Raw genomic sequence first — 23,476 nt, 5'->3', positions numbered from 1 at the left:
CTGTATCCTTGGGAAACTATTTAAAACCCATTTTTTCCTGGGTAATAAGCTCCCAGTTTTTTTTACATGCAGAGCGAACTTCCCCCTAGAGGAGCAGGCAGTTGGGCAGGGCGTGGAAGTTAAGGTTAAGTCATTGTGACAGTTTTCCATAGGGGGGGTGTCTTACTACTTCTAGCTTTGGAAGTGGAAGCCCCCCCACTGCTTAGGTCTGTGAGTACCTTGAGACTGCAGCCTAGGTGGTCTGCTGTTCCTGGGTTTGGACTGAGAAGGCCTGGAAGAGATAGGAAAGGGCGAATTCTTAGAAGGCCAATGCCTACTGAATCTGGGAGGCTGTACTTGCAGGAAATTTTTAACAGTTTACATAGATTTAGCTTTTTCCTTCATCTTTTTAAGGACTTCTGCTTTGTTGCCAAACAGGTGGTCTTGGTTTAAGGGAGCATCCAGTAATTTAGCTTTAACATGATCTGGCAAAGTTTGCTCCTCAAGCCAAACATGCCTTCCAAGAACAGACCCAGTGACAGCAGCCCCTGCAAGATGCTTCTAAAGAGTCAAAACCACATGACAAAGTATGTTTACCAATTTATTCAGCAGAATGCATTAAATCCTGTAATTTATTTTCAGCACAGTCAGGAATCAACATTGTTTTCTGTTTAAGTCGTCCCATAATAAGCTGCTGATACTTTAACATATGAAACTGGCAGTTTAAGGCCCTAATAGCCAAAGTAGAAGTGTATACCTCCTTCCTACCCCATCTGTCCAAGGCCCTGGAATCTCTATCAGAGGGGGTAGGGGTTTTTGACAGTTGTAGCCTTAATGCCTTTAGGTCCCTGGGAAATGGTCTCTGGGTCTGCAGTAGGATTCTTGAAGAGGAACTTGAGAATCAGGTACTCTGCAATACTGGTCAGTTTCCTGGGAACTAGAGGTAAAGTGTCTGGGGCCAGGCTAGAGTCTAAGAAGGCATCATCTACAATGTCTAGGCCAGGAGGGATAGCTAAAGGCCTGTGTTGAGGTAGGAGTAAGTATTCCCTAAGCCTCTTTTTGGAGTCAGAGTAATCCTGGATTTCCCAGCGGAAATGCTCCCTAAGAGTGTGCAAGGTTTCAGCAAAAGAAAAATCTTTTGGAGGGGAAGCAGAGGGAATGGAGTCCTCTGCATCAAAATCCTCATAGGTAGATATGGGCAAATCCTGGTAATCAGAAGAAACAGGAATTTCAGAATCCTGATCAGAAGAATCAGAAGGAAAATAAGTTCTAGGTCTCTTAGAGGGAGAAGGCTGGCTTCCCCTAATTAAAGTAATAAGGTCTTCAGCCATTCTTATTTGTTTGTTAGGCATATGGGCCTGACCACGCGGTTTGGACGTCTGTTTTCTAGGCATGGGTCATGTTTAAGGCCTTGAAGAAGATGGCGTTGGTTTGAAATGCAAGTCCGTAGGCCTGCATACACCCTCAGAAGCCGGTGCCTGCACAGCAGCTCCGGACCCATCCAAGGTAGAGACATCCGCAGGTTCCATGGTTTTAGAAGCATCTCGCGGCATACCAGACTCTGAATGGGTCTCAGTAGAGGCCTGCATATCTGAAGTAGAGGGCATCAGGGGCTGCAAAAGCGTCTCACTGAGTACCGGAGAACTGGCGACTAGTTTAACAGAAGCGTCGTCGGCAGCTTTGGACCTGTGCAGTCTGTCTCCGTCTTTATCTTTACGTTTTTTCAGAATGTCTGTAGTCAGATGGCTTATTGAAGCAATTTCTGGATAATTAAACAGAGTACCAAAATAGTTTGATGCAAAAATGAACAGACGACGAACAGTACGAGGATTGAATAAGGCACAAAACCGACAGCGAGGGACGTCGTGGTCTGGGCCTAAGCAAGGAATGCAGTATGAATGAAAATCTTTGAGGTATTTGCTTTCCAGAGGTAATACAATTGTTAACTTTTACTGACATCGGTTTAGAACAAGAATAAAGGATCCCCAAACGGGGTACTTAGCTTTTTTGAAGACTTTGGTTCTGAAACTCGAAAATGAAAATTTCAGGAGTCGGCTGACCGGCACTTGCAAACTGCTTTGGGCACCATGTGGCAAGAAAGACTGGGGCAATGGCGTCGGTTGAATGCTTTATACCCTGACTATCTGACGTCATGGAAGAAGAGACAGCATCTGACGCAGGACCCAAGACTTTGATAATCGGGCCGGCTGAGGGCTACCTGCAGGCAGATAACCCAAATTTAATGAGTGAAACATGAAGAACATCTAGCAGTTGGTAGTAAGGTAATAGCCAAAGCCATTGATCCGAAGGTCTGAAGAAACAGTTTTGCTAGGGCAGGAGGGTGTAAAAGTATTTCTCTTACATGTAGTCTTAAGGACTGTACTCATTTGTGGAAGAAAGGCCATCTGACTGGCTGTATCCAGTGGAGCTCCTATAAACACAAAGTACAGTTGTTACACTTACCATAAATATAGATAGAGTGTATTCACTGTTGCAGTCATTACATTTGGGTTATCTGCCTGCAGGTAGCCCTCAGCCGGCCTGATTATCAAAGTCTTGGGTCCTGCGTCAGATGCAGTCTTCTTCCATGACGTCAGATAGTCTGGGGTATAAAACATGCAGCAGACGCCATTACATCAGTTTTTCTTGCCCCAGATGTCAGGTGCCCCCATAATGGGAAGCAATTATATGTTAGGTTACACCTCCAACAAAAAGCAAATACACCAGAAAGCTTAAATACACCAAACAAGAAGGAAGGTAGAGCCAAGAGAAGTCAGGGGGCTGGAGGGAGGGTAACCAGGACTGCAACAGTGAATACACTCTAACATCTACACTTATGGTAAGTGTACACAACTGTACTATGTTCTTCGTGTTCCAATGCTGCAGTCATTACATTTGGGTTGATTCCCAAAGCTAAGGAAGGGAGGAGGAATTTAGAGAGCATTAGGACCAGCTGTTAAGCCGTGCAAGACTGCAGTGGCAAAACCAGCTCTGGATTTAAAAAAAAATAGGCATGTGGTAATGCTTGGTGAAAGTATGTACAGAGCTCCAGGTAGCAGCTTCTAGGATGTCCCTGGTAGGGACACCTCTGAGGAAGGCTGTAGAGGTAGATGCAGCCCTGGTGGAATGTGATCTTATCCCCTGTAGGGTGGGGTTTTCCATGGTGCTTATAGCAGAAATTAATGGAATGGGCTATCCATTTAGAAATGGTTTGCTTTGAAATGGCCTTCTCTTCTACCCCTGCAGCAAAGCCAACTAGCAGCTCTTCAGATTTTCTGAGAGGCTGACTCCTGTCCAAATAAAATCTAAGTTCTGTGCACGTCTAAAGAGTGCAGAATTCATTCTCCTTTGTTTTGTGGATTAGGGTAAAAGGAAGGCAAATGAATGGAATGATTTAGGGTCACACTAGACACCACCTTGGGCATAAAGGAAGGACTGGTCCTGAGGGAAACCCTGTCTGCATGGAAGATAATGAAGGGCTCAACTGCCACGATAGCCTGTAATTCAGACACTCTTCTTGCTGAAGTGATGGCTAGAAGGAAGGCTGTTTTCCAAGAAAGGAATTTCAACTCTGCAGTTGTAGCTGGTTCAAATGGAGGGAGAGTGAGCTTTTCCAATACAAAGTTAAGGTCCCAGGCTGGAGTAGGGGCTCGCCTAGGTAGTCATAAATTTTTAGCCCCTTTGAGGAATTGCTTTAACAGGGGGTGAGAGAAGAGGGGTGGTTCAGTATTATAATGTGCTGAAATTGCAGAGGCATGAATTTTGATTGACGAGAAGGATAGGCCCTTGTGGAGCATTTCTGTTAAGTACTGAAGAATATGAGGTTAACTGGGCACTGTAATGCCCATACCTGGGTCTGGCTCCAGGAACAGTATCTTTTCCACTTTTCAGCATACGATTTTCTAATACTAGGTCTCCTTGCTTCTAGAATGACCTCTAGCACCTACTTACTGAGGGATGATATTGGAGAGCTAAAGGAATTAGCCAGGCTGCAAGGTTCAGGGTTTGAAGCGGAGGGTGCAGAATCTGGCCCGCCTGCTGGGACAGCAGGGAAGGTGTCTAAGGTAGGTGCCATAGATCCAGCAGTATCATGCTGCGCAAAAGGGGGCACCAGTGCTGGCGAGGCCAGTCTGGTGCAATAAGAATTGTCCTCGGTTTGTCCTGTTTGATCTTTAGCAGAACCTTCAAGAGGAGAGGCAGAGGGGGAAGGCATAAACACAGAGGCTTTCCCAGGTGAAGGACAGGGCATCTACTTTCCAAGCTTGACTGTGGGGAGTCCTTGTGCAGAATTTGTCCAATTGGTAGTTCTGGGGGGAGGCAAACAGGTCTATCTCTGGAGTCCCCCATTTATTCCTCAAGAGGTTGAATATTTTTGGTTCCAGTTTCCATTCGTGTGGGTTCATGAGATTTCCACTTAGGTCGTCTGCCAGTGAATTTAGCTTGCCTGGCAGGAATTGAGCTTGTAGGTGCACTTGGTAGCTCAAGGCTGTGGTCCACAGAGCCATGGCTAGTCTGCAGCAAGGGTAGGAGTGGGTTCCCCCCTGCTTATGTACCATATAACAGCGGTGTTGCCTGTCTTTACCAATAATTGTCCTGGAAGGATGTGGTCCTTGAAGGCTGTCAGGGAGTTCTGTACAGCTAACATTTCTTTTTGGTTGATATGCAGGTGATCTGACTTTGGTTCCATTTGCCCTGAATGCACTGCTCCATCAAGTGTGCCCCCCATGCATAGTCTGATGCATCTGTAGTCAGGGTTTGGGTGGCAGGGGGTAAGGGAGCCCCTTGTTGAGGTGGCAGACCCTCTGCCCACCAAAATAACTCTGTCTTTATACAAAGAATGATAGGAATCATTGTTTCCATGTCCTGAGAATGTTGACACCATAGGCTTTTTAGATACCATTGTAGTTTCCTCATATGCAGCCTTGCATATGGAATTAGTAGAATGCAAGAGGCCATGAACCCCAGGGCTTGCAAAATTTTCCTTGCAGATAGTTGAGTCTTTGTGGCCAGTAGTTTGAAGTAGGCTGTCAAACTTATTCCTCTGGTGTAAGGTAAGCCATCTGGGAAGTTGTGTTCAAGCTTGCTCCCAGGAATACAATCTGTTGGGCAGGGTACCGGATGAGATTTCTTTATGTTTATGGTGTACCCCGGTGAGGTTAGAAGTTTCTTTACAAATGCCAGATGTTTTAATAGCATGTCCTGGCTTTCTGCCTGAATTAGACAATTGTCCAGGTATGGGCAAATTTGAATATTTCTCTGCCTGCAAATGCAATAGCTGGAGCTAGGCACTTTGTGAATACCCTAGGTGCAGTAGATAAGCCAAAGGGAAGTGCAAAGAACTGAAGCGTAGGTATTTCCTGCAAGATTCCCTTATTGGGATGTCCAGGTAAGCTTCCTTTAAGTCTAAGGTTGCCAACCAGGCATCTTTGCCTAGCATAGGAAGCAGCTGTTGAAGTGTTAGCATTTTGAATATTGGGATTACGAAAAAGGTGTTTAGAATAGAGAGGTCCAGGATAGGACGCCAGAAGCTGTCTTTTCTGGGTACCAGGAAAAGCCTTGCGTAAAATCCTTGTCCCCTTTCTTCTGCTGGGACAGGTTGAATAGTCCTGATACTTAAAAGAGAGAGAACCTGCTGTTAAGCCTCCGCCCACTGATTTGGGGGTAGGTCTGGACAACCGTTTGCGGCTGGTAAGGTGTGGAAGTGGAATCTGTATCCTTGGAAAACTATATTTAAAACCCGTTTGTCTTGGTTAATGAGTTCCCAGTTTTTTGCATGCAAGGCGAGCTTTCCTCTTAAGGGAGCAGGCAGTTGAGCAAGTCTTGGAAGGGTTAAGTCATTGTGACATTTGCCCATAAGGGGGTGTCTTACTACTTCCAGCTTTGGAAGTGGGAGCCCCCCACTGCTTAGGCCTGTGTGCAGCCTGAGACTAATCTAGGTTGTCTGCTGTTCCTGGGTTTGGACTGAGAAGGCCTGGAAGAGACTGGAAAAGACCAATTCTTAGAAGGCCAATGCCTACTAAATCTGGGAGGCTGTACCTGCAGGAAATCTTTAACAGTTTGCATAGATTTATCTTTTTTCTCCATCTTTTTAAGGACGACTTCTGCCTTGTTGCCAAACAGGCGGTCTTGGTTTAAGGGAGCATCCAGTAATTTAGCTTTAACATGATCTGGCAGATTTTGCTCCTTAAGCCAAGCATGCCTTCTAAGTACAGACCCAGTGACAGCAGCCCTGCAAAATGCTTCTAAAGAGTCAAAACCACATTGCAAAGCATGTTTACCAACTTGTTCAGCAGAATGCATTAAATCCTGTAATTCTTTATGTTCAACACAGTCAGGAATCAACATCAATTCCTGTTTAAGTAGTCCCATAATATGCTGCTGATACTTTAACATATGAAGCTGGCAATTTAAGGCCCATGTAGCAGACTTGTATACCTTCTTACCCAATCTGCCCATGGCCCTGGAATCTCTATTAGAGGGGGTAGGGTTTTTGGCAGCAGCAGCCTTAATGCCCTTTGGTCCTTGGGAAATGGTCTCTGGATCCGCAATGGGATTCTTGAAAACTTGTGAGAGTCAGGTACTCTAATACCGGTCAGGTTTTCTGGGAGCTGGAGGTAAAGTGTCTGCAGCCAGGCTAGATACCAAGAAGGCATCTACAATGTCCAGAACAGGAGGGATAGCTAAAGGCCTGTGTTGAGGGAGGAGTAATTTCCTAAGCTTCTTTTTGAAGTCAGAGTAATCCTGGCTTTCCCAGCGGAAATGCTCCCTAAGTGTGTGCAAGGTTTCAGCAAAAGAAAAATTTTCTGGAGGGGAAGCAGAGGGAACGGAATCCTCTGCATCAGAATCCTCATAGCTAGATAAGGGCAAATGCTGGTAATCAGAAGAAACAGAAATTTCAGAATCCTGATCAGAAGAATCAAAAGGAAAATCAGTTCTAGGTCTCTTAGAGGGGGAATGCTGGCTTCCCCTAATTAAAGTAATAAGGTCTTCAGACATTCTAAGCATTTTTTTAGGCATATGGGCATGACCATGCGGTTTGGACATCAGTTTTCTAGGCATGGGTTCAGTTTTAGGTCTTGATGAAGAAGATGGCGTTGGTTTAAAATGCAAATCTGCAGGCCTGAATACACCCTCAGAAGCTGGTGCCTGCACAGCGGCTCTGGACCAATCCAAGGTAGAGACATCCGCAGGTTCCATAGTCGAAGAAGCATCACGGCATATCGGACTCCGAATGGGTCTCAGTAGAGGCCTGCGAATCTGAAGTAGCAGTTACGGGTTGCACAAAAGCACCTCACTGAGTACCAGCGAACTGGCGACTAGCTTAACGGAAGCATCATCGGCAGTTTTGGACCTATGCAGTCTGTCTCTGTCTTTATCCTTGCGTTTTTGCGGAATGACGGTAGCCGGATGGCTTACCAAGGCCATTTCTGGATAGTTAAACCAAGTACCAAAATAATTTGCTGCGAAAATAAACAGACAACGAATAGTTCAGGGGTTGAATAAGGCACAAAACCAACAGCGAGGGACGTCGTGGTCTGGGCCTAAGCAAGGAATGCAGTACGAATGAAAATCTTTATGAGGTATTTGCTTTCTACAGGTATAACAATTAACTTTTACTTGACAACAGCCAAGAGCAAGAAAAAGGAATCCCAACAGGGTACTAAGCTTTTTTCGAAGACTTCGGTTCTGAAACGAGAAAATGAAAATTTCAGGAATCTGCCGACTGGCACTTGTGAAGTGCTTCTGGTTTGGGCACCGCGCAGCAACAAAGACTGATATAATGGTGTCGGCTGCATGTTTTATACCCCTGACGACCTGACATCATGGAAGAAGGGACAGCATCCGATGCAGGAATCAAAGACTCTGGTATTCAGGCTGGGTGATTGTTACCTGCAGGCAGATAACCCAAATGTAATGACTGCAACAGTGAAACACGAAGAAAGTACAGTTGTATACCTACCATAAATGTAGATGTTCGAGTGTATTCACTGTTGCAGTCATTACAATTGGGTTATCCTGCTGGCAGGCTACCCGCAGTTGACCCGAGTTCCAAAGTCTAGGTCCGGCATCGGTTGCTATCGCCTCCTCCCTGATGTCAGTGCGCCAGGGGTATAAAAGATGCAGCTGATGCCATTTTATTCAGTTTGTCTTGCCCCAGATGTCAAGTGCCCCTAAAATGGTAGGCTAAATTATGCCAATAAGCATGCATACACAAAAAACAACTTTTCCTTCATCTACAAGCAAATACACCACATAGGTTGTATAGAATAGAGAAGTACAGATAAGTCCCAGCAAGGAAAAGGGGATGGTGGGAGGGTAACCTGGACTGCAACAGTGAATACACTCGAACATCTACATTTATGGCAGGTACACAACTGTACTATGTTCATCGTGTTTCACTGTTGCAGTCATTACAATTGGGTTGAATCCCAAAGCTAAGGTTGGGAGGCTGGTGCTAAATAGGATTAGGAGAGGCTATCAGGCCCTGCAGAACTGCAGTGGCAAAGCCTGCCCTGGATTTAGAGTAGGGAGGTAAGTGATAGTGCTTTGTAAAAGTATGCACTGAAGTCCAAGTTGCAGCCTCTAAGATGTCTTTGGTTGGTACTCCTCTGAGGAAGGCTGCTGCTCTGGTTGAATGTGGCCTAATGCCCTTAGGCACTGATTTGCCATGCTGTGAATAGCAGAAACGAATGCAGCGGCCTATCCACTTTGAAATAGTCTGCTTTGAGATGGGCTTTCCTTGTGATCCTGCAGCATATGCCACTAGAAGTTGTTCAGTCTTTCTGAAAGCTTTGGTTCTATCCAAGTAGAAGCGTAGCTGCCTGTGAATGTCCAAAGAATGCAGAAGTCTCTCACCCTTATTCTGTGGGTTTGGTTAAAGGTAGGCAAATGAATTGTTTGGTTAAGGGCCACACTGGACACTACCTTAGGCATAAATGTAGGGTTTGTCCTCAGAGAAACCCTGTCAGGATAGAAAATGATAAAAGGTTCCACAACCATGAGTGCCTGTAACTCTGAGACTCATCTAGCGGAGGTTATTGCTAGGAGCACAGCTGTTTCCCAGGATAAGAATTTTATATAAGCTGCACAGGCTGTCTCAAACGGAGGCAGTGTGAGTTTTTCCAAGACATAGTTGAGGTCCCATGCAGGTATTGGTGCTCTCCTTGGAGGTCTTATGTTTTTGGCCCCTCTGAGGTACTGCCTTAGTAATGGATGAGAAAAATAGGTGGTTCTGTATTGTAATGAGCTGAAATGGCAGAGGCTTGAATTTTAATTGATGAAAAGGAAAGGCCTTTATCCAGCATCTCAGTTAAGTATTGCAAAATCTGAGGAATATTTGGAACAATCATGTCAATACCTTGGTGCCTGGTTCCAAGCACAGAATCTCTTCCATTTTTCTGCATAAGATTTTCTGGTGCTAGGCCTCCTGGCCTCCAAAATAACATCCATCACTGCTTTAGACAGAGGTGTGTCTTGAATGGCTACATTATCCGCCATGCTGCCTGGTTTAAGGTCCTGAGTTGGCTGTGCAGTATCTGACTGTCTTGTTGGGTCAATAAGTGAGGAATTTGAGGTAATGTCCAAGATGGGCATTGAGACAAGCTCTTTAGGACTGGGTGCCAGTGCTGGCGTGGCCAGTCTGGAGCAATCAGTATCATTTTTGGTTTCTCTTGTCTAACCTTGAGGAGTACCTTGGGGAGGAGAGGCAGAGGAGGAAAAGCATATATGGTTAGGTTTTTCCAACTGAAAGATAGAGAATCCACTTTCCATGCTTGCTTGTGATAAGTCCTTGCACAGAATCTCTGAAGTTGGCAGTTGTGAGGGGAGGCAAATAGGTCTATGTCTGGGCATCCCCAGTTCCTTGTTATCATGCTGAAGACTTGTGGATCCAATTTCCACTAGTGGGGATCCATTAGGTTTCTGCTTAGTTTGTCTGCAGAGTATTTATTATTCCTGGCAGGAATTGTGCTTGCAGATGTACTTGTTAAGTCAATGCTGTGTCCCACAAGTTCATGGCTAGTCTGCAGAGGGCGTAGGAATGTGTGCCCCCCTGCTTATGTACCACATAACTGTAGTATTGTCCGTCTTTATCAGTAGTTGTCCTGGATGAAGTAGATCCTTGAAGGCTGTCAGGGCATTCTGAACAGCTAGCATCTTTTTGGTTGATATGTAGATGCATTTGACTTGCGGACCATTTGCCCTGAATACATCTTCCTGCCATATGGGCCCCCCCAGGCATAATCTGATGCATCTGTTGTCAATGTCTGCCTGGGTGTGGGTAAGGTGAATGGCTGTCCCGTATTGTGGTGACAGGCTTTTACCCACCATCGAAACTCCTGTTGCAGGCAGGGAATGAGGGTAATTATTGTTTCCAGGCTGTGGCAATGTTGAGTCCAAACACTTTTTAGATACCATTGAAGTTTCTTCATATGCAGTCTTGCATATGGAATTAGCAGAATGCAGGATGCCATGAAGCCCAAAGCCTGCAGAATTTTTCTTGCAGATAACTGGGTCTTTGTTGCCAACATTTTGAAACAAGTAGTCAGTTGTCTGTTTGTCTGGCGTGAGATACGCCATCTGGGCAGTTGTATTTAAGCTTGCACCCAGGAATATTATCTCTTGAGAGGGTACGAGTTTTGATTTCTTTTCGTTTACTGTGTACCCTAGAACTATTAGTAATCTTTTTACAAACGCCAGATGCTGTAGTAGAATGTCCTTGTTCTCTGCTTGAATAAGGCAGTCGTCCAAGTAAGGATATATTTGTATTCCTCTCTGTCTGAAAAATGCAATTACTTGTGCCAGGCATTTTGTGAAGACCCTGGGCGCAGTAGATAAGCCAAAGGGCAGTGCAGAGAATTGGTAGTGCATTGAGCCAGCTATAAATCTGAGGTATCTTCTGCATGATTGTCTGATTGGGACATGCAGGTATGCCTCTTTTAGGTCTAAAGTCACAAGCCAAGCCTTGTTGCCCAGCATGGGCAGAAGCTGCTGCATAGTTAACATTTTGAATTTTGGAATATCCTGGAATGTGTTTAGAATAGACAGGTCCAGTATTGGTCTCCAGGCTTTGTCCTTTCTGGGCACCAAGAATAGCCTTGAGTAAAATCATAGTCCCTGCTCCTGCTGTGTACTTGCTGAATGGCTCTCATGTCCATGAGGGATGAAACTTGTTTTTGTGCCTCTGCCCATTGATTGCGTGGCAGGTCTGGCATACCGTTTGGCCTTGGCAGGGTGTGAAAGTGGAACCTGTAGCCTTGTGAAACAATGTTTAAGACCCATTTGTCCTGGGTGATCATATTCCAATTTTGTGAAAAAAGTGCTAGTTTCCCCCCCAAAGGAGCTGCCAGAAGATAAGTGCTTGGTGCTGGCAGGGGAAAGTCATTGAGACCGTTTCCTGTATGGCTGTGATTTTTCCTCTCTGCTTTTGGCGGTAGAAGCACCCCATTGTTTAGGCCTGTAAGAGCCTTGGGGCTGTGATCTGCCTCTGGGGAGTCTGTATCTGCCTCTTTGTAGCCTGTCTGACACTGGAAAGGACCAGTTCTTTGTAGGCCAGTTCCTTCTTAATCTGGGAGGTTGTACCTGTAAGAAATCCTGGACTGTTTGCATAGATTTAGATTTGTCCTCCATTTTCTTCAACACCTCTTCTGCTTCAACACCAAACAAGGTATCATGCTGTAATGGAGCATCTAATAGTTTTGCTTTAACGTGATCGGGCAGATTCTGATCTTTTAACCAAGCATGTCTCCTAATGACAGAACCTGTAACAGCGGCCCTGCAGGAGGCCTCTAGAGAATCAAAACCACAGTGCAAAGTATGCTTTCCCACTTGTTCAGCTGCATGCAATAAATCCTACATTTCTTTGTTTTCTGCACATTCTGAATTTGTCAACATTTTCTGTTTAAGCAGTGACATAAGATATTGCTGATATCTAAGCATATGAAATTGACAATTTAAAGCTCTTACAGCCAAGGTAGCAGAAGTATAAATCTTTTTCACCCCATCTGTCCAGGGCCCTTGAATCCCTATCAGAGGGGATAGGGTTTTTTGCAGTGGAAGCCTTGACCCCTTTGGGACCCTGAGAGATAGTTTCTGGGTTAGCAGCAGGGTTTTTATAAAGAAATGTATGTGAATCAGGAACCCTGTAGTATCTGTCTGGCTTAACAGGAGCTGGTGGTAGAGAGTCAGGAGACAGACCGGACTCTGAAAATACATCTACAATGTCTAAAACAGGAGGAATAGCAAGGGGCCTGTGCTGAGGTAGTAAAAGGAAGTCCCTGAGCCTTTTCTTGGATTCTGAGTAATCTTGGCTCTCCCAGTGGAAATGCTCCCTCATAGTATGCAGGGTCTCCCCAAAAGAATAATCCTCAGGAGGAGAGGCTGAAGGGATAGATTCTTCAGCATCAGAATCCTCACAGGGAGGAAGAGGATATTCCTGTTCAGAAGAGGAATCAGAGGAAATGGAAACCTAATCTGAAGATTCATATTCTATCTCTTGCCTAGGCCTCTCATCAGGAGGGGGATGGGAACCCCTGATCAAAGTAATTAGGTATTCGGCCATTTTAAGCATCTGTTTTTTAGGCATGGAGGCCTGTCCAGGAGAATGCTGTACTTGTTTCTTTGTCTTTAGAGCGGCTTTAGTCTTTGCCTTTGAAGTTGGTTTTACATATAACTGTGTAGGCCTGAAAACAACCTCAGAAGCAGATGCCTGCTCAGCAGCTCCAGACCCATCTGAGGGAATACTTTCTGAGTGTCCAATACCTTGAGTTTCCAGCGGCCTAGTCGGCTCCAAATGGGAGTCGGAAGCGGCCTGTGGCTCTGAGGTAGCGGGTGTCAGGGGCTGCAAAAGCGCCTCACTGAGAACTGGCGAACCGGCGACAGGCCTAGCGGAAGCCTCGTCAGTTTTGGACCTTGGATGCCTGTCCTTTTCTTTTTCTTTGAGCTTTTATAAACCCTGGTAGTCAGCTGTTTCGACGGCATTATATAATTGAATCTTCTGCCAAAGTAATGAAATACAAAATCGTACCAACCTTTAATAGTGCGTTGGTTAAATCTAGCGCAAAACCGACAACTAGCAACGTCGTGGTCAGGGCCTAGGCAAGGAATACAGAAAGAATGGAAATCCTTATGAGGTATTTACTTCCCACAAGAAATACAATTATTAACTTTTTCTGACATCGGTCTGGAGCAAGAAAAAAGTTTCCCCAATGGGGTACTTAGCTTTAATGAAGACTTCGGATCTGAAATTCGAAGCTGAAAATCTCAGGAGTCGGCCAGCTGGCACTTGCGAACTGCTTTTGCTTCGGGCAACGAGCGGCAAGAAAGACTGAAGAAAATGGCATCGGCTGCATCTTTTATACCCCTGGCACACTGACGTCAGGGAGGAGGCGACAGCAACAGACACCGGACCTAGACTTTGGAACTCGGGCCGACTGTGGGCAGCCTGCCAGCAGGATAACCCCATTGTAATGACTGCAACAGTGAAACACGATGATCATCATCTTGATTTCTTGCCCTTATCAATTGATGCCTGGTTGGGAAGGTAATGAGCCAGTTGTCTAGATATGGAAACGCCCAGAATCCCTGCAGTCTCAAGTGAGCTGCTACTATTGCTATGCATTTGGTGAACACTCAGAGGTGTATGGTGAGACCAAAGGGTAGAACACTGAACTTGTAGTGACAGACTCCAAAGCAGAAGTGCAAGTACCTTCTGGTTTGTCTGTTAATCTTTATGGGATATTACGCATTCTGAAAGTATCAAGCCCATTCAGTCGTCCTTGACCAGAAAAGGGAAAGTGGACTGAACCGTGACCAACTGAAAGTTGGTATGTCAAACTGACTTCAAGTTGCTGAGATCCAAAACTGGTCTCCAGTTCGCTGTGGCACTAAAAAGAACCTCGAGTAAGTTCCGGATTATGCGGATTACGTCTGGTCTGGTGGGACCTCTTGGATGACTTTTTTCTAGCAGGTTTTGTATTTGAACTGCTGCTTTTAGGTTGGAGGCAGAAGGGAGAAGGCTATTCTATAACCTCTGGATATTCTCCTCTGCACCAGAGTATCTGTTTGGTGCATGAATAATCACCCCCCCCGACTGCCTCCAGAGACTGGCAATCGGGCCTCCTTTCAGGAGTGCTGGTAGGGTCTGTCAAAAAAAGAATCTCTGGACCTATAGTTTTGCACCCTCCTTTGCCATGGGGGCAGTGTTGACTGTTGGAGTTTCCCCCTCTGCTCCTAGGATACGTTCTTCCACATGTCCTGAAAAGGACCCTGGGATTTCTTGAACATCATCTTTCAACCACCTCAGTGATTCTTAGAAAATAATCTCTAAGGGGTTGAAAAATGTACACCCACTGCAGACAGGGCCTCTCCATCCTTCTCACACCTGGATAAAGTTTTTCACTGTGGGGCTAAACAAGTAACGTCACAGGGAGCATTGATGAATGAAGACTTGAAGGGGCTCAGCAAAATCACGTAAGTGCATCCAAGCATGCCTTCTGATGTAAATACCCAAACCCTCTGCCCTTGAGGTGTCCTCTGCTACATGCAAAATAAGCCTCTTGGATGAATATGAAATAGATTGTAGGGTGGCCAACTGAGAAGTCACGGATGATTGCACCTATGCAGAAATAGATCCTGAGAGGGTATTTGATAGTTCCTTGATAAAATCTCTCCAATACTGAAAAATGTGCCACATAATTCAGCAACCTTGGACTGAAGGTGGCTAAACATATACACACTTCACAAAACTGCCCATCGCTCTGGACTCCCTGTTAGGGGGATGAACAGTGGAACTCTGTTAGCCAAGTTCCTTTTTGTTGGCGGCCGCGACAACCATGGCATCAACGGGCACCCCCTTCAGCTCAAAATTCTTCACCTGAACTTGGTGCCAGAATCTTGTCCAGTCTTCTGGGTATGGGTTTAAGTGGTGTCAGCCCCCCCCCCCCACAACCCCGGAGAGAAAAAGTCAATCAGCTCATCGGCAGGCGGTGTTATCCCAGGAGGTACATGGGCCAGTACTGAATGTCTCAAGAAATGCAGACTCCTCAGATGAAGGTTTGCTGGGGATCCAACCATCTATCTATTTTAGGATCTCAAGGATGTCTCCAAATAAGACATCTTCTGGAGGTGATCATGGGGACCCCTTCGATCTTCATCGAAGGCTGTACCCTCTGTGACTGACTCTTGTGGAAAGTCCAAATACTTCCACTTGCACTTCTTCCTAGGGACCTCCTCAGTGGGGTGTCCGGGGAGGTATTTGAAGAAATTGTAATGCCCTGTGGGAAGCCTGGAGACCTCGGACTAGCTGTCCCTGTGGTAATGAATGATGAGACTAAGCACAGAGACATCAGGATAAAGGTTTGAGGATCTGAGGGGGTAAGATCAGTCCATCCTGTTGTTGTTGTCGCTTTCGGCTTATCGTGGTTAAGGGTCACCACAGCGGAACTCCGGTCTGCTAATGTTTGGTAGTGGATTTTTACGTGCCGAGTTACCAGCCCTGATGCACAGCCTTCAACGAAGGAACGCTCATTCACGCATGCCTCCACACAGAAGACGCTCTAGCTGAGAATCGAGCAAGACGACATCTTGCTGCAAGGCGACAACGCTACCGCAGCACCACTACCGCGGGTTAAGATCGGTCCATCCTGTCACAGCAGAAAATACCATCTCCATCGCCTCGAAGGCTGATCACCCCGGACAGAAAAGTACAGTTGTGTATCTACCATAAATGTAGATGTTCGAGTGTATTCACTGTTGCAGTCATTACACTTGGGTTATCCTGCTGGCAGGCTACCCACAGTCGGCCAGAATTCCAAAGTCTAGGTCCGGCGTCAGTTGCTGTCGTCTCTTCCCTGACGTCAGTGCGCCAGGGGTATAAAAGATGCAGCCGACGCTATTTTCTTCAGTTTTTCTTGCCCCAGATGTCAGGTGCCCTCAAATAGGAAGGCTGAAAAAAAAAATATGCCAAAAGCATGCATGTAGTAAAATAAACATTTCCTTCATCTACAAGCAGATACACCACATAGGTTGTATAGAACTGAGAAGCACAGAAAAGTCCCAGCAAAGAAAAAGGGGGATGGTGGGTGGGTAACCTAGAATGCAACAGTGAATACACTCGAACATCTACATTTATGGTAGGTACACAACTGTACCATGTTCGTGTTTCACTGTTGCAGTCATTACACTTGGGTTGAATTCCAAAGCTGAGGTTGGGTGGCTGGGCCCCAATAGGATTAGGAGAGGCTAACAGGCACTGCAGAGCTGCAGTGGCAAAGCCTGCTCTGGATTTAGAGTAGAGAGGTAAGTGGTAGTGCTTGGTAAAAGTGTGCACTGAACTCCAGGTTGCAGCTTCTAAAATGTCTTTGGTCGGTACTTCTCTGAGGAAGGCTGCTGAAGTGGCTTCGGCTCTGGTAGAATGTGGCCTAATGCCCTTAGGCACTGATTTGCCATGTTGTGAATAGCAGAAGCAAATGCAGTGTCCTATCCATTTTGAAATGATCTGCTTTGAGATGGGCTTTCCTTGTGATCCTGCAGCATAAGCTACAAACAGCTGCTCAGTTTTTCTGAAAGCTTTTGTTTTGTCCAAGTAGAATCATAGCTGTCTGTGTATGTCCAGAGCGTGCAGAATTCTCTCCCCTTTATTCTGGGGATTTGGATAGAATGTAGGCAAATGAATGGTTTGGTTAAGAGCCACACTGGATACCACCTTTGGCATAAATGTTGGGTTTGTCCTTAGAGAGACCCTGTCCTGATGAAAAATGATGAAAGGTTCCACTGCCATTAATGCCTGTAACTCTGAGACTCTTCTTGCTGAAGTTATTGCTAGGAGCAGAGCAGTTATCCATGATAAGAATTTTATATCAGCTGTATTGGCTGGCTCAAAAAGAGGCAGTGTGAGTTTTTCTAAAACAAAATTGAGGTCCCAAGTAGGTATTGGTGCTCTCCTTGGGGGGGTCTTATGCATTTTGCCCCTCTGAGGTACTGTCTTAGTGAATGAAAGAAAATAGGAGGCTCCGTATTGTAATGAGCTGAAATGGCAGAGGCATGGATCTTAACTGATGAGAAGGATAGGCCTTTGTCCAGCATCTCAGTTAGGTATTGTAAAATCTGAGGTATATTTTGAACAAGTGGTTTGAGTCCTTGTGCCTGGTTCCAAGTACAGAATCTCTTCCATTTTTCTGCATAAGATTTCCTAGTGCTGGGCCTCCTAGAATTTAAAATAACATCCATAACAGCTTTAGAGAGAGGTGTGGTCTGAGTGGCTATATTATCTGCCATGCAGCCAGATTTAAGGTTCTGAGTTGACTGTGCAGAATCTGGTTGTTTTGTTGAGTCAGAAGATGAAGAATTTGAGGTAAAGGCTGGGCCTTGAGACAAGCTCTTTGGGATTGGGTACCAGTGCTGGCGTGGCCAGTCTGGGGCAATCAGGATCATTTTTGGCTTCTCTTGTCTGACTTTTAGGAGCACTTTGGGAAGCTTAGGCAGTGGAGGAAAGGCATAAACTGTCACGGTTTTCCAGCTGAATGATAGAGCATCCACTTCCCATGCTTGTGAGTGATAAGTTCTTGTGCAGAATCTCTGTAGTTGGCAGTTGTGAGGGGAGGCAAAAAGATCTATGTCTGGGCGTCCCCATTTCCTTATGCTGAAGACCTGTGGATTTAGTTTCCATTTGTGAGGATCCATGAGATTTCTGCTTAGCTCGTCTGCCAGTCCCTGGCAGGAATTGTGCCTGCAGATGTACTGGATAGGTCAGTGCTGTGTTCCATAAAGTCATGGCTTGCCTGCAGAGGGGGTAGGAATGTGTGCCCCCTTGCTTTTGTACCACATAACTGTAGTATTGCCAGTCTTTAGTAATAGTTGTCCTGGATGTAGTAGATCCTTGAAGGCTGTCACGGCATTTTGTACAGCTAGCATTTCCTTTTGATTGATGTGGAGATGCATTTGTTCCTTGGACCACGTGCCCTGTATACATTTTCCTGCCATGTGCGCCCCCCAGGCATAATCTGATGCATCTGTTATTGTCTGCCTGGCTGTGGGTAAGGTGAAAGGCTGTCCCTTGTTGTGGTGACAGGCCAGTGACCACCATCGAAACACCTGTTGCAGGCACGGAATTAGAGTTATTATTGTTTCCAGACTGTGGCAATGTTGAGTCCAAACACTTTTTAGATACCATTGTAGTTTCCTCATATGCAGTCTTGCATATGGAATTAGTAGAATATAGGATGCCATGAAGTCCAGGGCCTGCAGAATTTTTCTTGCAGGGAGCTGGGTCTTTGTTGCCATCATTTGAAAGTAATGAGTCAGTTGCCTTTGCTTGCCTGGCATGAGATAAGCCATATGGGCAGTTGTATTTAAGCTTGCACCCAGAATATTATCTCTTGTGAGGGCACTAGTTTTGATTTCTTTTCGTTTACTGTGTACCCTAGGCAAATTAGTAATCTTTTTACAAACGCCAGATGCTTTAGTAGAATGTCCTTGCGCTCTGCTTGAATAAGGCAGTCGTCCAAGTAGGGATATATTTGAATTCCTTTTTGTCTGCAAAATGCAATTACTGGTGCCAGGCATTTTGTGAAGAACCCGGGCACAGTAAATAAGCCAAAGGGCAATGCAGAGAATTGGTAATGTATTAAGCCAGCTATGAATCTGAGGTATCTTCTGCAAGATTGTCTGATTGGTACGCCTCCTTGAGATCCAAAGTAACTAGCCAAGTCTTCTTGCCCAGCATGGGTAGAAGCTGCTGCAGTGTTAACATTTTGAATTTTGGAACATCCAGGAAAGTATTTAGGATTGACAGGTCCAATATTGGTCTCCAGGCTTTGTCCTTTCTGGGTACCAGGAAAAGTCTTGAGTAAAATCCTTCTCCCTGTTCTTTCTGTGGTACTCTTTGAATAGCTCTCATGTCCATGAGAGCAGAAATTTGTTTTTGTGCCTCTGCCCATTGGTTTTGTGGCAGGTCCGGCATACCTTTTGATTTTGGAAGGGTGTGAAAGTGGAACCTGTAACCCCTGAGAAACAATATTCAGTACCCATCTGTCCTGGGTGATTATGTGCCAATTTTGTGTGAAAAGTGCTAGCTTTCCCACTAAGGGTCCTGCCAAAAGGTAAGTGATTGGCATTTGTAGAGGGAAGTCATTGGGACAGTTTCCTATAAGGTTGTGATTTGTCTTCTCCTCCTTTGGGGGCTGAAGCACCCCATTGTTTAGATCTATAGGAGCCTTGGGGCTGAGATCTGCCTCTTGGGTGTCTGTATCTGCCTCTTTGTGGCCTGCATGACACCTGAAAGGACCAATTTTTTGAAGGCCAGTTTCTGCTAAACCTAGGTGGTTGAACCTGTAAGAAATCCTTTACTGTCTGCATAGATTTTGCTTTATCCTCCATTTTCTTTAACACTTCTTCTGCCTTAACACCAAAGTATCATGCTGTAGTGGAGCATCCAATAATTTTACTTTAACATGTTCAGGTAAACTTTGTTCTTTCAACCAAGCATGCCTTCAAATGACAGAGCCTGTAACTGCGGCTCTACAAGAAGCCTCTAATGAATCAAAAACACATTGCAGAGTATGCTTTCCCACTTGTTCACCTGCATGCAATAAATTCTGCATTTCCTTATTGTCAGGACTTTGTTAAAATAGAAAATGCTTACAAATTCAGAAAGACATGAGGTACTGTTGATATTTAAGCATGTGAAACTGGCAGTTTTAAAGCCCTTACAGCTAAAGTTGCAGAAGAGTAAACTTTTCCCCCATCTATCCAGAGCTCTAGAATCCCTATCAGAGGGAACAGGGTTTTTTGAGACAGACTGGATTCAGAGAAAACATCAACAATATCAAGCACGGGGGGGGGTTGGGGGATAGCCAGGGGCCTGTGCTGAGGCAATAAAAGAAAGTCTGAGCCTTTTCTTGGATTCTGAATAATCCTGGCTCTCCCAATGGAAACGCTCCCTCATGGTGTGCAAGGTTTCCCCAAAAGAATACTCCTCAGGTGGAGAGGCTGAAGGTATAGATTCTTCTGCATCAGAGTCCTCATCGGGAGGGAGAGAATATCCCTGATCTGAAGAGGAATCAGAGAAATAGAAACCTGGTCAGAGACGTCATAGTCAGTGTCTTGCCTAGGCCTTTTATCAGGAGGGGGATGGGAACCCCTGATCAAAGTAATTAGGTCCTCGGCCATTTTAAGCACCTGTTTCTTTGGCATGGATGACTGTCCAGGAGAATGCTGTACTTGTTTCCTTGTGTTTAATGGTGTCTGGGACTTTGCCTTTGCTGCTGTAGTGGACTTAATAGTAAGCTGTGAAGGTCTGAAAACACCCTCAGAAGCCGATGCCTGCTCAGCGGCTTCGGACTCGTCTGAGGGAATAGTTTCCGCAGGCCCGATACCTTGAGTTTATAGAGGCCTAGGTGTCTCCACATGGGAGTCTGGTACGGCCTGTGGCTCAGAGGTAGCAAGAACCAGCGACTGGCCTAGAAGAGGCTTCGTCGGTTTTGGACCTCAGATGCCTGTCCTTTTCCTTGTCTTTGTGTTTTTTTATGAATTCCGGTCGTCGGTTGTTCCGATGGCATTATGTAGTTAAACCTTCGGTCAAAGTAATGTAAAGCAAAATCAAACAGACGCTTAATAGTGCGTTTGTTGAATCTGGCACAAAACCGACAACTAGTAACGTCATGGTCAGGGCCTAGGGCAAGGAAAACAGTAAGAGTGAAAGTCCTTATGAGGTATTTGCTTCCCACAAGAAATACAATTGTTAACTTTTACTGACATCGGTCTGGAGCAAGAAAAAGTTTCTAACGGGTACTTAGCTTTATTGAAGACTTCGGTTCTGAAATTCGATTTTGAAAATCTCAGGAGTCGGCCGACCGGCACTTGCGAACTGCTTTTGCTTCAGGCACTGCGCGGCAAGAAAGACTGAAGAAAATGGTGTCGGCTGCATCTTTTATACCCCTGGCGCACAAACGTCAGGGAAGACGCGACAGCAACCGACGCCGGACCTAGACTTTGGAATTCAGGCTGACTGAAGCGTACACAACTGTACTTTTCTGGTTTGTTTTTTTATACATTGGAGTATGTGTAGGTTGAACTTGAGTTCGTCATCGATAATGACCCCTAGGATGTCATTCTGGAAGCCAGAAGGCCTAGTACTAGAAAATCTTATGCTGATAAATGGAAGAGATTCTGTGCTTAGAATCAAGCACAAGGAACAGACAGAGCAAAGCCCAATATTCCTCAGATTTTACAATATTTAACCGAGATGCTTGACAAGAGCTTGACAAGGGTCTATCTTTTTCTTCAATAAAAATCCATGCCTCTACCATCTTGGCTCATTACAACATAGAGCCTCCCCTCTTTTCTCATCCTTTGCATTTGTTTCCATTTCTTCAGATTCCTCTTCTGACCAGGAATACTCTCTTCCTCCCTATGAGGATTCTGATGCTGAAGAATCTATCCATTCAGCCTCTCCTCCTGAGGATTACTCTTTTGGGGAAACCTTGCATACTTGCATATAGGTCTCTTATATCAAAACAAAAAATTCCTAACCCCTGAATCTAGACTTACCCTGGGCCAGGCACTCCTCCTCCCCTCCCACTTATACGCTGCCCCAGTTCTTACCAATATCCAGGCCTCTACTCTAAACAAACTGCAACAGACTTACCATAAAATAGCCAGATTCATTACTAACTCCCCATACAACTCACACCACTGCATTTCTTTAATCTTCCCCAGTTTCTGCTATCTTATCAATTTTATATGCTACACTCTATTCTTTATAAACCCTCCTTCTGTCCATCTCTATCTTCCTTAGTCTCCATCGACATCCCATCCCGGACCCTCCGTACTTCTAACCAACAATTACTTGATATCTACCACCCAAAAAGGTCAGTAGGCAAACTACTCTACAAACACTAACTTGCCCATGCTTGGAACAAACTTCCCCTTGACTTGCGTTCAATCTCCCACACCTCACACTTTAAAAATGAACTAAAAGCTTATTTTCTCAATTTCAGAACCTGCCCTTACCATGACCCTACCTAGTCTTCCTTCCCTTTATGTACCCTCAAAAGGACCATACTTAGTACCTCATTACACCTCTCTCTCCAATGTGTCTACTATGCATTTACACAATTTTATACAAACAAAAAATGTTTATTGTTGACCTATTGAACTATATCAATGTAAAATTGTTACTTAGCTTCTTTTTAATGCAACTTTAACTTTATGCATGTAACCCAAAATTTGTGAATTGTTTTGCTATAACTGCTATATCAATATTGTTTAAAATTGTACTTATTTTAAAATGTATTACTGGAGCTTTTCCCTTGGGTCTCCACTGAAAATGGGCCACAAGCCCAGTTGAACAAACCTGGTTAACAAATGTCAATAAACAAATAAATAAATAAAATAAAAATCACAGATTTACGGAGAGGTGTTTGAATAATTAAGTGATCAGCCATGTTGCAAGATTCAGAGTTTGGAGCAATGTGTGCAGAATTTGATTGTTCTACTGAAACAGTAGAGGAGGTATTTGAGGCAAGTACCAAGGAGGAAGTTGAGACATATTCCTTAGAAGTGGGTACCAGTGCTGGCAAGGCCAGTCCAGAACAACTAGGATCATTTTTGTTTTTTCCTGTCTGACTTTTAGTAAGACCTCGGAGAGAAGAGGCAGAAGGGGAAAGGCACTGACTGATAGGTTTTTCCAACTGAAGGATAGAGCATCCACTTTCCATGCTTTTTTTGTGATGAGTTCTTGTGCAGAATTTGTCCAACTGATAATTTTGGGGAGAGGCAAATATATCTATGTCTGGGTTCCCCCATTTCTGTGTTAACATGCTGAAGATTTGTGGATCCAGTTTCCATTTGTGTGGGTCCATAAGATTTCTGCTTAGGTCTGCCAGAGTATTGTGTTTTCCTGGCAGGAATTGAGCTTGAAGATGTATTTGGTAAGTCAAAGCTGTGTTCCACAATGCCATGGCTAGTCTGCAAAGGGGGTATGAATGTGTACCCCCCTGCTTGTTTATGTACCACATAACCGTCGTGTTGTCAGTCTATCAGTAGTTGTCCTGGATGAAGCAAGTCCTTGAAGATTGTCCGAGCATTCTGAATAGCTAGCATCTCTTTCTGGTTGATATGCAGATGCATTTGTTTTGGGCTCCATTTGCCCTGAATGCATCTCCCCCGCCTGGTGGGCCCCCCAAGATTAGTCTGATGCGTCTGTACTTAGGGTTTGGGTGGCAGGGGGTAGAGTGAATGACAGTCCCTTGTTCTGGTGATGTGTCTGCCCACCAAAGAAACTCCTGTTGTAGGCAGGGAATGAGAGGAATCTGTTTCCAGACTAACAATGTTGACTCCTTAAACTTTTTAGGTACCATTAAAGTTTCCTCATATGCAGTCTTGCATATGGAATCAGTAGAATGCAGCATGCCATGAACCCCAAAGCCTGCAGAATTTGTCTTGCAGATAACTGGGTTTTTTGTTGCCATTTCTTTGGAGTATGTTGTCAGTTGCTTTT

The 23,476-nt window shown here is 45.0% G+C and overlaps 1 protein-coding gene across 1 annotated transcript in view; it reads right to left on the bottom strand.

Annotated features, from left to right (window-relative positions):
• Positions 1–23,476, bottom strand: part of LOC122800032 (kinesin-like protein KIF20A) — a gene marked incomplete at its 5' end in the record, with an annotated part of 810,695 nt that overhangs the window by 165,569 nt on the left and 621,650 nt on the right.

Source organism: Protopterus annectens, chromosome 4.part0 (assembly GCF_019279795.1).
Source record: "Protopterus annectens isolate FY-2018-M chromosome 4.part0, PAN1.0, whole genome shotgun sequence".
Taxonomy (NCBI): domain Eukaryota; kingdom Metazoa; phylum Chordata; order Ceratodontiformes; family Protopteridae; genus Protopterus; species Protopterus annectens.
The sequence above is the reverse complement of the archived record's forward strand: the minus strand, read 5'-3'. Positions and strand labels throughout refer to the sequence as shown.